The sequence below is a fragment of the Gossypium arboreum genome, unplaced genomic scaffold (genome assembly GCF_025698485.1).
Source record: "Gossypium arboreum isolate Shixiya-1 unplaced genomic scaffold, ASM2569848v2 Contig00461, whole genome shotgun sequence".
NCBI lineage: Eukaryota > Viridiplantae > Streptophyta > Magnoliopsida > Malvales > Malvaceae > Gossypium > Gossypium arboreum.
In genome coordinates this window covers 2,917-15,502 of record NW_026440575.1, presented here as the reverse complement: position 1 = coordinate 15,502, position 12,586 = coordinate 2,917, and the positions used below count along the sequence as shown (strand labels likewise).

Here is a 12,586-nt window from a genome sequence, read left to right as displayed (position 1 = left end):
AGTAATAAAAATGGACTAACCTGAATTTTAGGAAAAGATCTTTCAATTAGATCTCTTCCTTTTTTATTACAATTTTCATCGTAATCTTTTTGTTATTACTCTAGATCGTCGTATTTGTATATTTATGGTCCCTAAGTAAGTAGATTATCTTGAGTTGCATTACATTGATTGACCAAGCTAAGCTAAAAAGGGCTAACTATTTCAAAAACAAAAACTAGTCAATGATGACCTCCATGATCGCTTCTATATAAGCCGCAGCTAAAGTTGCAAAAATAAGAGCTTGAATCCACTGTAAATAATCCAAGGAACATGACAGGTATAGGGACGACTGAAGGTACTAAAGAAACAAGAACAACAACTACTAATTCATCAGCTAATATATTCCTGAAAAGTCGAAAACTATGATAAGGGTTTTGTGAAATCTCTAAAATGTTAATAGGTAAAAGAATTGGAGGGTTGAATGTATTTACTGAAATACCCCAATCCTTTTTTGAAAGACCCGCATAGAAATATGCTACTGACGTGAGTAAAGCTAAAAGCAACAGTAGTATTTATATCATTCGTGGGTGGCTAACTCTCCATGAGGTAATTAATGATTTTCAAGGTAACAGAGCACCGACCAGTTAGAAACAAAAATAAATAGAAACATAGTTCCAATAAAGGGAACCCATGGACCATATTCTTCTCCAATCTGAGTTTTGCTTACGTCTCGAATGAATTCAAGAACATATTCGAAGAAATTTTGACCGGCGGTTGGAATGGTTTGTGGATTCCGAACAGCGATAACGGCGGAACCTAATAAGATAGCAATTACAACCCAAGAGGTAATAAGTACTTGGCATGGACTTGAAACCGCTATTTGCCAATAGAAATGTTACCATTTCCACACCAGAGATATCGTATAACCTGTTTAGTGCGTTTGATATACCATTCATATTGCCCTCTGACAGAAATAGAACTTTACTTAAAAAAGGAATTATTTTGATTCAATCTTCTCTGCCTACTCAAATTCTATATTTTTGACACTGACGAAACTAATCACAATATTCACAGTTTTTTATCTCTTTTGTGCGATTCAGGATATATTATTCGATTCCATAGATCTATGTAGTTCCAAAAGTTCCAGATCTATGTAGTTCCAAAAAGAATTTATTTATCTTATTATTAATCAAGGATTTCGTATATAGCTAGAACGACCCACAAATTGTGACTACTAATTTGTTAAGAATTAATCGAATTGAAGCTATAGCGTCATCATTTGCTGGAATCGAAATATCTGCGAGATCGGGATCGCTATTTGTATCGATTAAACAAATTGTTGGAATTCAAAGTGATACATTCTCGCAGAGCCGTATATTCTTCTTGCTGATCAACGATGATTACAATATCAGGCAATCTCGTCATATATTTAATCCCGCCCAGATATGTTTGCGCGAGATAATTGTCTCTTCAACATAGCTGTCTCTTTCGGAAGACGGTTGAGTCCCCGTCTTTTGTTCTGTTCTCAAGTCCCTGAACTTATGAAGCCTCGTTTCTAGTGGGCCAATTTGTTAACATACCACCGAGCCATTTTTATTAATATAATGACACCGAGCCCTTATTGCAGCCCGCGCCACCGAATCAGCGGGCTTTATTTTTGGTACCAACAATTAAGAATTGTTTTCCTTACTTGCTGCATCAAAAACTAAATCACAAGCTTCTGATAAAAAACGAGCGGTTCTAGTGATTTGTAATATGAATAATTTACGTTTTGCAGAGATATATATGCCATTCTAGGATTCCATTTCCTAGTACCATGACCAAAATGAACTCCTGCTTCCAACATCTCTTCCAAATTTATGTTCCAATATCTTCTTGCCATTTTGTTTGCATCTTCTTCTCTTTTTTAAGTAAAAAGAGAGACAAGACACCTGAATAAATAATAGTTCCAATGGAACCTTCTCTTCACTGGGATTGGTCGTTTATCCACGAGCCAAGCCATTACTTTCTATTCGTTATTCTCTTTATTACTATTAACAAATTAACAACTCAAATGACCACAACAAATTATCTTAAGAATCATTAAATTTTATACTATAAAAGAGCGGCCTGATGTATCATGTAAATTGTTTGAAATGCAAGAGTCAAATAATTCTCGGTGGTGGAAGAAAATATCTCTCATTTCCCCGAAGAAATTTTTTTTTGTTTCCAAAAGAATGTTGTTATGTTGCCGTGACCGGTGCACTAACTTTGAATCCGGTACCGGCGGGTATCATACCCCAAGCACAACGTTTTCTTTCAGGCCTTTCAACCAATCGATACGACCTCGGAGAGCAGCTTTTAAAACTCGAGCAGTTTCTTGAAAACTTGCTTCAGATATAAACTTTGAGTGTTCAGAGATGCTCTCGTTATTCCTAATAAAACGGCTCGATAACAAATCGCTTCTTCTAAAGCACGCCCTGTTCGTTCCGCTCGCAATAATCCAATCAGTTCCCCGGTAAAAAACATTAGACATTCCATCTTCTGAAACCAATACTTTTGATGTTATTTGACGTACAATAATTTATATGCCTATTATGGATCTGTACCCCTGAGATCGATAAACCTTTGGATCTTATTAACCAAAGAGAGACGACTTTGCACTATAGTTAGCTCAGCACCAATCACGAATCCCCAAGGAATTCCAAGAATTTTGTTATACATCTGTTCCAACCTCAATTCTCTTTTCTAGGTTCATCGATATTGAATCAATCGAACGCACTTCTAACACTTGTTCCACTTTTGGAAGACCCTGCGTTATATCACCAGATCTCGATTTTTCATATATAAATGTAACTAACGTATCTCCTTCTAAAGGGTTTTCCATAATGCCCATGGACAGTTGCTCCCGGAGTCGCTAAATAAGGCTTAGCTGATCTTATTACTATAGAATCAGCTTGAACAATAAAAACTTGACCTGATTTTAGTGGTCCGCTTTTGGCTATACATACATTTTCACAAATAAACTGCTCAAGACTAATTATTGTGGACGTTTCTTCACAATAATTATGATGATAATGATGATGGGGAAAATACCAATTCAAATTGACTGCATTCAAAAAGATGTTACGGCATGGATCGAAATTATAAATTCTCCCATTTTCAGCTATTAAATAATAGTTAAGTACTTGAAAAGCCTGTTTTAAATTGTCAAGCTCAAAATATTTCGCTACCGAGGTCTGATTATGAGTTATTAAAGGTAAAATGATGAATAAAAAATTTGGGGCTGTTCTAAAGGACCCAATAAATTTTAATTAGAGATCTTTTAATTGATTGTTTTATCACATTGTGATATTTTACATCGTTGAATGGGCCCATGCGAAAACAATTAGATGCTGACAAAATTATCAAAGATTGGGATTCTTATTTCTGTTCAAGAGCGTATGAATAGTTCCGTGATTTGGCTAAACGATTGTTGAACTTTTGTTGGAATAAATGGAATAAAACGGATTTTTATTGGTACGATCTGACCTATTATCAGAAATCAATTCTGAACCTGACGGATCATTTCTTTTTCTGATATAAAAAATATGAGATTTCACTAAGTCGATTCTTAGGAAATCTCGAATCAGACCATTTGTCCTTACTTCAACAAAGGAAGCACAGACCTCTTCGGCGAAAGAACTTTTGTTGTCTTGGTCCCAACTCAACACTAAACAAGTCCGAACTAGTTGAATACTTGTGTCAGAAATTCTCCGAGTCGGTTTGCCATTTCCATAAAGGATATAATTGACAGCTTGAAGTTGCATATTATTTTTCTGAAATGGATCCTGGGGAAGAGTGTTGCTAAATTTAGACCGTCCGGTATTTCATATGGGGTTACAGGTCGAACCAAAACAAAATACTTTTTTCTTGGTAGGTGGATCCGTTGGACATAGATCCATTTTTCAATTTTTGATTCCAGAGTTTGTTTTGCCTGTTCCGGTGGTATCAAGATGCCACTGTGTCGAGATATCTTATCTCTTTCTCCGGGAAAATAGATATTACCTGAAAAATTTTCAGTTCAATCCTTTTTTTTTTTCTTTCCACTCGGACCAATCCGCCCACTTGGCTTCTTGTATTTAAAGTGATTGGGGTATCTACTCCAATGATACTATTGTTCCGTACCATTATGGAAGAAGATTCGGATAAAATATGCACTTCCTCGAATGAAAAAATCGATCTACTTTCATTTGGTATTTGGCTTAACCTTTTTGACTCCTCGATACTCAATCACATCCTCCCTTTTGACGATTGAATGCGCCCCTAGAGTCCCATATTTAGTAATTCCTGAACTCTTTCTTCTGTATCGAGGATCGTCAAAAAAAGCAAGAATACTTTTTCTACGGAAAATACCATTTATGGGTATTTCCATCGAGATACCGGAATGGGAATGTAGCATTAGTTCTTTCTCTTGGTCTTGAATCAATTGAAATGGAATAATAAATCTATTTCTTCGTCTCTTTGCCAATAAATCAGCATTCGTGGAGAATAGCAGAATATATGAAATCACAATGCCCAGTACCTATTATTCGATTCAATTCTGAATAATCGTAAACTTCCTTCTTTTTATCCGAAAATCCGAACTAAATAAGTTGTGTCTCACTTGATCATTATTCACTGAGAATCTAGAAATATATCTTCGTTCGGCAGAAAGATAATGAATGTTTATTTGATCTTGATCCTTGTGGAGCGAAAAGGAACTACTGAATTTGTACGAACCCCTGATAATATCCACAAATGGTTGTTTTGGTAAGAGATGGACATTACTATATGTAAATTCAAGGAATGGTACATCGGTACTCCAGTGCATTTCCTCTGAGTCAGAATAAATATGTTTTCGAACCTCTTTCAAATTTAAAGTGTATGTTCCTGCGCGAATCTCAGCAATCACTTGTTCTGATTCTACATATTGATCGTTTTGAACTAAAAGAAAACTTTTGGTGGAATAGTCACCTTATGTATAATATCTTCACTCAATAATTACACAAGTCCCGATAATATAAAAAGCAGGATGCCCGTGACGTGTGCGTGTAGGATGAACCAAATCCTCATTGAATTTTATTTTATTAAAAGGGCTCGACATGTTCTGCAGTACCCCTGTAAATACCCGCCGGTATGAAAAGTTCTAATAGTTGCGTTCCGGTTCTCCAATGGATTGCCCCGCAATAATACCTACAGCCCTCAACCAGGTCACCATGAGTGGGGCCCGACCATAACATAATCGACAACCAAGATGTACTCCTACAAGTAAAGGGAGTTCGAATAGATATTGGTTGTGTTCGAAAGGCTCTGAATCGATCGAAGCTTCCGCCCAATATCTGATTTCGAATGGCAATGCACCGCGGACCCATATATATATCGTCCGCTACACGACCAATTAATGTTTGGATAAAAATTCTTTCCGGAAGCGTCCTCTTTGAGGACTCACAGAAATCCCTCGGTGGTGCCACAATCTGTTCTACGTATAACAATGTGTTGAACTACTTCAACAAGTCTGCGCGTAAGATATCCAGCATCTGATGTTCGTAATGGCGGTATCCACAACCCCTTTGGGCTCCGTAGCAAGAAATGATATATTCTGTTAAAGACAGTCCTTCGCGTAAATTGCTTTGAATGGGTAAATCGATCATTTGTCCTGGGGATCCGACATTAATCCTCTCATACCTACTAATTGGTAACTTGAGATGCATTTCTAGCTCCTGAAAAGACATTATATGGACTTTAAACGGGTCAGTCATCCTAAAATTAGGATTCATTTCTTGTCGCAAATATTCACTTGTAGCATACCATATCTCAATTGATTGGCGTAATTTTCTACCGCGTGTACATTCTCAAAATGATGGTGTTTTTCCAAAATCAAACTTTGTTGTTCAGCATCTTGGACTAGCCATCCCTTAGAAGGTATCGTTAAAAGATCATCAATTCCTAATGAAATGGATGTAGCAGTGGCTTGCTGGAAACCCAGAGCTTTTACTTGATCCAGGATGTGTGATGTATATGCCATCCAAGTGATCTATTAATCTAATAAGTCGTTTAATGGCAGTTCCATCTATCACTTTATTGTGAAATACCAGATTGGCCCGTTCTGCCATAAATACCCCTTATTCCGCTGAGTGGACTTCTGCCAATGGGTTTGAGTCAATGATTGGAAAACTTCCTTTCTCGATCTTGATTTTGGTAGAAAGTCGGGTCAGAACTGGGGTCCTAGTTGAACCGGAGAGACCGAATTCATATTGGTGTCATAGAATTTTTAGCTTAGATACATATATGATTGTATCATATGAGTAGGCCTGAAAAACCCTTGTATAGCTTCTTCGATTTCTCGGTAAAGAGAAATATGACCAACAGTGGTTGAATGTATACAAAGAATTTTTTTTTAAACTTTACTATTAGATAATGTCCATAACTTATGATAGGTACCTGAAGATTCATAGTGAACTTCGATGGAGCTTTCTTGAAGCAATAACGCATTGCTCTAGTCGCCACCGGAGCCACAAAGGACTATCTAAATTGATTCTTTTCGCCTATAAGCTCCAATCGCATCATAGGAATTACAAAAAAGGCTCCCTTGTAGACTTATAGTTATTATCGTCAATTCTTTCATTTTGATAGCTTTTTTCGATTCCATGGATTATACCTATTCGCACAAATACTCGACGATTCCACTCGTTAATACATAGAGCCCAATAAGCATATCTTGAGTAGGTACGGAAATGGGATCCCAATAGCTGGAGACAAGAGATTCATATGAGAAAACATAAGTAAACGAGCCTTCCGCTTGCGCCTCTAAAGATAAAGGTACATGAACTGCCATTTGATCCCCATCAAAGTCTGCATTGAATCCTTACAAACTAATGGATGTAAACAAATAGCGTCCTTCCACTAAAATAGGTTGGAATGCCTGTATACCTAATGCAGAGGCGCTCTATTCAAGCAATACAGGATGTCCCCGCATAACTTGCAGTATTTCCCATACAATCGGCCCTTTTTCCGAATTTTACTCTTAGCAACTCCTATGTTCGGAGCAAGATGTCTAATTAGACCGCGAATTACAAATGTCTGGAAAGCTCTATTGCTATTTCATGAGGCAATCCACAGCGATGTAATGAAAGTGAGGGGCCAACAACAATGACAGAACGTCCTGAATAATCGACTCTGTTTGCAAGCAAAGTCTCGCGAAATCTTCCCTTTGCCTTCAATTACATCTGAAACGACTTGTAAACCTTATTATGACCGTCCTCATTGGTTGTCCGCGGATTCCATTATCAAGAAGTGTATCCACGGCTTCTTGTACCAATTTTTCCTGACACATTACTAATTCTTCTGGCGTAGATCTACTTGTTGTTAATAGATCGGTAAGAGTATTATTTCGATAGATAACTCTTCTATAGAGTTCATTAATATCCGAACTCATTAGTTTACCCCCATCTATCTGAATGATCGGTCTCAACTCGGGAGGAAGAACTGGTAATAGACATAAACCATCCATTCTGGTTCTATATTTGTTCGAATAAAATGCTTAGCCAATTCCATGCGTCTAACCAAAAATCCTCTTCTTCCAATTTTTCGATCTTCCCATTCATTACCCGTGAGGCCTTCTTCTCCTAATTTTTCCATTCTACCACCGAATAATCGATAAGAATTCGCAAATCTAGATCGGCTAATTGTTCTCGAATAGCACCTGCTCCGGTAGAAATTTGACTTCGAAATGTATCGAAACCTTGGTAAAAAAGGGATACTGTATTTCCAGGATTGAATTTCATATTCGAATGAACCTCGTAATCGTAAGAAAGTAGGTTTTTAGCGATGGGCCTAGCAAAGAAAAATTAGGATAGGGTTCCCTGATCCCCTCAAAATCGGACATGAGAGTTTCTCTCATCCGGCCAAGTAGTTACACCAAATAAAGATAAAGTAAAGGAGTTCTCTTTCAAATTCTAGAACCCCCAAAAGGTCTACTCTTTACTCAAGTTCCAAGAAACATTTCATTGATTGATTCTTCTTTATTGATTTAGATTTTCTTAATTTTATTCAATTCAAAATTAGGACATAAATGAAATGTGAAATTTTGAGTAGTCTACTTCCCTCGAATGCTGAATCCTCTTAAATTAAAGGAGGTCATAAGGGATTTACTTGTCTATGTACCTTCCATTCGATCTCTTAGGTCCTGCGGTACTCGACGATTATACCACGATGCCCTTAACTTAAAGCCCAAGCCTATATGCGATGTATAGACTCCTGCAACCATGACATATTTGTTTCTTGAACATAATTTCATTTCTTCTAAAAGAACTAAAAGAAATGAGAACGGTTAATCTACAAAAAAAGAAGTCTTTTTTCACGAGGTACAACTCAAAATTCCTAGTTATTTATTTTACTGACTCGACCATAGACCAATTCCCTTTTATTTGGGAGTATTGAATACGCCCATAATTCTGAGCTTCATGTTACTCTTCCCAAGAGACATGTCAGATCCAGGGCATCCCAATTCGATTGAATGGGATGACAGTTTCTCATTCCTAATCTGTAAAATAATAATTTCGATCAAATCACATCGCAGTATACTAGACCTCTAATTCTTTAAGAGGTTTGTCTAAAGATTGGCGATATAACTAGGAAGACGTTTCAAATATTATACATGAGTTACTGGACATGCCAGCCTTATGTATCCCATTTGATATCTTCGTATCCGAGAATCAACAAATTCAACTCCGCATTGTTCACAAAATTTAGGGCCCTCCTTTGATTTCCAATTACTCGATAATTTCACAAGCGCAAATTCCACTTTTATAGGTCCAAAATTCTTTCACAAAATAATCCATCCTTTTCCGGTTTATTGGTTTTGTAATGAAAAGTATAGGTTTTGTCACCCTCCAACGGTTTCTCCATTAGGTAGGATTTTCTTGGCCCAAGCACTTATTTGTTGGGGAGAAACTGATCCAATTCGAGTTGTTGATGTTTATATCGGTCGATCATAGAAGAAAATTCTGATTCATTCCGATTAAGCTTCCTTCCTATTAATCTGGAAGTTCTTCTCAGATACAAGGAAATGATTCAGTTCCAGAGCCAAAGATCGTAATTTCGGACGAGCAATCGAAAAGATTCTGGAGCATCTTGGTTTAGGTATTGTTCCTCCAATGATCGTAGTCCCAAGTACTTCTTGAGCTCTATATGATCAGATTTATAAGTAAGCATTTCTTGTAAAATATGAGCAACACCAAATCCCTCTAGAGCCCAAACCTCCATTTCTCCTACCTGTTGTCCTTGCTTGGACCTTCCTCTAATGGTTGTTGTGTAACAAGTGCATAATGTCCACTGAACGCCCATGTATTTTATCATCAACTTGATGAATTAATTTCAAGATATAAGGTTTTCCTATTATAACAGGTTGCTCAAAGGGGCCTCCTGTCTTCCATCAAATATTCGGCTTTTCCTGATATTCGGGTTCAAATACCCATGGATTCGCTGTTTGCTTACTGGCTTGATATAATTCGGAAAACACTAGTTTTCGAAGCCTCTTGTTCATATCTCTCATCAAATGGTGCTATTCGATAATGTTCATCTAGTAGACTCCTGCTAACCCAAGCGAGCATTCAAATAGCTGTCCTACATTCATTCGTGAAGGTATTCTAATGGGTTGAAGACCATATCAACAGGTCTTCTGTCTTGCAATAAGGTATATCCTGTCTAGGTAAAATTTTGAAATGATCCCTTTATTTCATGCCTTCCGGCTACTTTATCGCCTACTTTGATTTCGCGTTTCTGTGAAATATAGACACGAATCGTTTCCGGATTATAACTAGAACCCCTTTTTCTGGACCCATCTCACATCGATGACTCGACCCTCCCACCTATAGGTAATTTTAGACAGGTTTCCTTTGAAGTGGATACCTGAATCCCAAGTATGGCCTGTAATAATCTATCTTCTGGAGCATACGATGATTCTTTTCGCCACCTGAGGCGTTAATTTACCTACTAAAATATCGCCTGTCTCCACCCAAGATCCCAGCATCACAATTCCATTTTTGTCTAAATTGGAGTAAATGGGCTTCTAGGTGCGGTATTTCGTTAGTGATTCTTTCAGGACCTTGGCTTGTCACATGAGTCTGAATTTCATATTTTCGTATGTGAAAAGAAGTATAATATCTTCATATACTAGACGCTCGCTAATGAGTACCGCATCCTCAAAATTGTAACCTTCCCATGGCATATAAGCTACTAGTACGTTTTTGCCCAAAGCGAGTTCGCCATCAACCGTAGCGGCACCGTCCGCTAAATTTGCCCTCTTTAATGCATTTACCCGCCGAACCCGGGCAGTTTGATGCATACAAGTATTTTTTGGAACGTTGATACATAACTAATGGAATGCCTAGAGCATCTCCATTGCCCGATAAAATAATCTTGTCAGTATCGGTGGAAATGATCTTTCCTCGTGATCGGCTATAGGAACTCCTGAATCTAGAGCCACTTGGCGTTCCAACCCAGTTCCAACAATGCACTTCTCGGAACGAGAAAGCGGAACTGCTTGGCGTTGTATATTAGAACTCATTAAAGCCTGATTCGCGTCATTATGCTCGATAAAAGGAATGAGGAAGCTCCAATAGAAAAATATTGAAAAGGAAAAATACTTCGAAGATGAACTTGTTCCCATGCAATAGTCAGGAATTTTACGGTATCGAGCCGGAACAACCTGTTCTTCCTGAATACCCTGATTCAAGGCCAAAGAATTTCCTGCCGCTACACATATAATATTCATCTCGACTTGGGGATAAATAAAGCATCTGTGCTTTTTTGATCTCTCAAAGATTTATAAAATGGACTTTCTAGAGACCTCAATGACCAATCCTGGCATGAATTGCTAAGGATCCGATAAGTCCAACATTGATCCCTTCAGACGTGTCAATTGGGCAAATGCGTCCAGTGACTAGGATGGATATCTCGTATCCGAAAATTAGCAGTTCGCCCGGTCAATCCTCCGGGGCCCAAATAACCAATTCTCCCCATGCACTATTTGTGTCAATGGATTTGTTCGATCCAAACTTGAGACAATGGGTGTAATCCAAAAGGATTCATAAGTGGTTGTTAATGGAGTCGAAGTTACCAAATTCTGAGAGTCGGTATCAATTTATGCCTAATTGCTCCGCATATAGTTCCTCTAACTACATTTTCTAAACGAACCAGAGCCAATCCGAATTGATCTTGTAGAGATCCACAGAACGAATACGCTTATTTTTCAAATGATTCATATCGTCAAGGTACCATTCCAAATTTCATTCCAATCAAACGATCCGCAGCTGCCAATATATCTCGCGGTAACAAAATGTATTGTTCTGAGGTATATTAAGATTCAATTCTGTCGACCAATCCTTCCTAATTCACATTCTTGAAAGAATTTCTTTGTAATTCCTTACACAAGGATTCAGAAAATACCGATCCCCGCCTACACAAGAAAATTGTTGATAAAACTCCAAATGGCATTTTCTTTTGACCCAATTTTTTTTTTTCCTTATCGGTCAGGAAAGACAAGAAAATCTCAGGTAGCAAACATTCTCTAGAATTTCTTAGATTCGAACCCATAGCTGATGATAGAACTAGAATAGATATTTTCTGTTTCCTACTTACACGAGCCCATATCCTTGCTTTTCTATCAATCTCTAATTCTAACCTCCTCCCCAATCTGATATTATGGTACCAGTATAGACCGAAATTCCGTTATGATCCAATTCTGATCGATAATAGATACCGGGCTTGCAATATTTGATTGATCACAATTTGTATATTCCATTTACTATAGAAGTTCCGAGGAGTTCATTAAAGGAATGTTTCCAATAAAATTGTTTGTTCTGCATATCCTTACTGGTTTTCCAAATTAATCCTGGTGGATACATATAATTCAGAAGAATATGTGAGTGATTCATACAGCATCCCTTTCTTTATCAACGGTTCCACTAATTGATATGTTTCCACAAATAATTGAAATTCAATTTCGCTCTGTATCTTCAATTTTGGAAACTTATAAAGTTCTTCTGTTAAGCCCTGATCCATGAACCACAAAATCCTTCAAATTGTATCTGATTCAACCCAGGTATTGTAGACATTTCCCATTTTCATCCCTGAGCATTTTGAATTTCCCATTTCAAAAAATCCCATTCTTTTTTCATTCTTCATCGAATCCTACGAATCGATCTAATAATGATGGAATTGAATTTCTATTCTGTTTACTGAATCACATGAAATTTTATCTAACTCCATATACCATATAATATATGTGGAATGTATGAAATATGAAATGCGTATGAACGGAAGAAGAAAATTATACTCAAATTTTAATTTATATTTATAACAAACAGATACAGAAAAGAATTGATAAATGCCATTTAGCCGCATGGAGTTTTGTTTTGTATAGAATATAAAAAAATAATTCAATTTCTACCATTATTATGATATTACATATTCCAATCCGATTGAATACCAGAAAATGAAAGGAATTCTGATTTGATCTGTTCGTTGAGATAAAGACAAAATAATCATAAAATATATATATAGGAGAGAGTTGATTTTCTAGCGCTTAATTTTTTCATGGACTCCA

The 12,586-nt window shown here is 37.1% G+C and overlaps 2 pseudogenes; both read right to left on the bottom strand.

Moving 5' to 3' along the window:
* Nucleotides 1-214: 214 nt before the first annotated feature.
* On the bottom strand, nucleotides 215-935 carry LOC128289107 (ATP synthase subunit a, chloroplastic-like; annotated as a pseudogene).
* Nucleotides 936-8,998: 8,063 nt separating this feature from the next.
* LOC128289108 (DNA-directed RNA polymerase subunit beta-like) lies at nucleotides 8,999-12,095 on the bottom strand (annotated as a pseudogene).
* Between the last annotated feature and the right edge of the window lie 491 nt (nucleotides 12,096-12,586).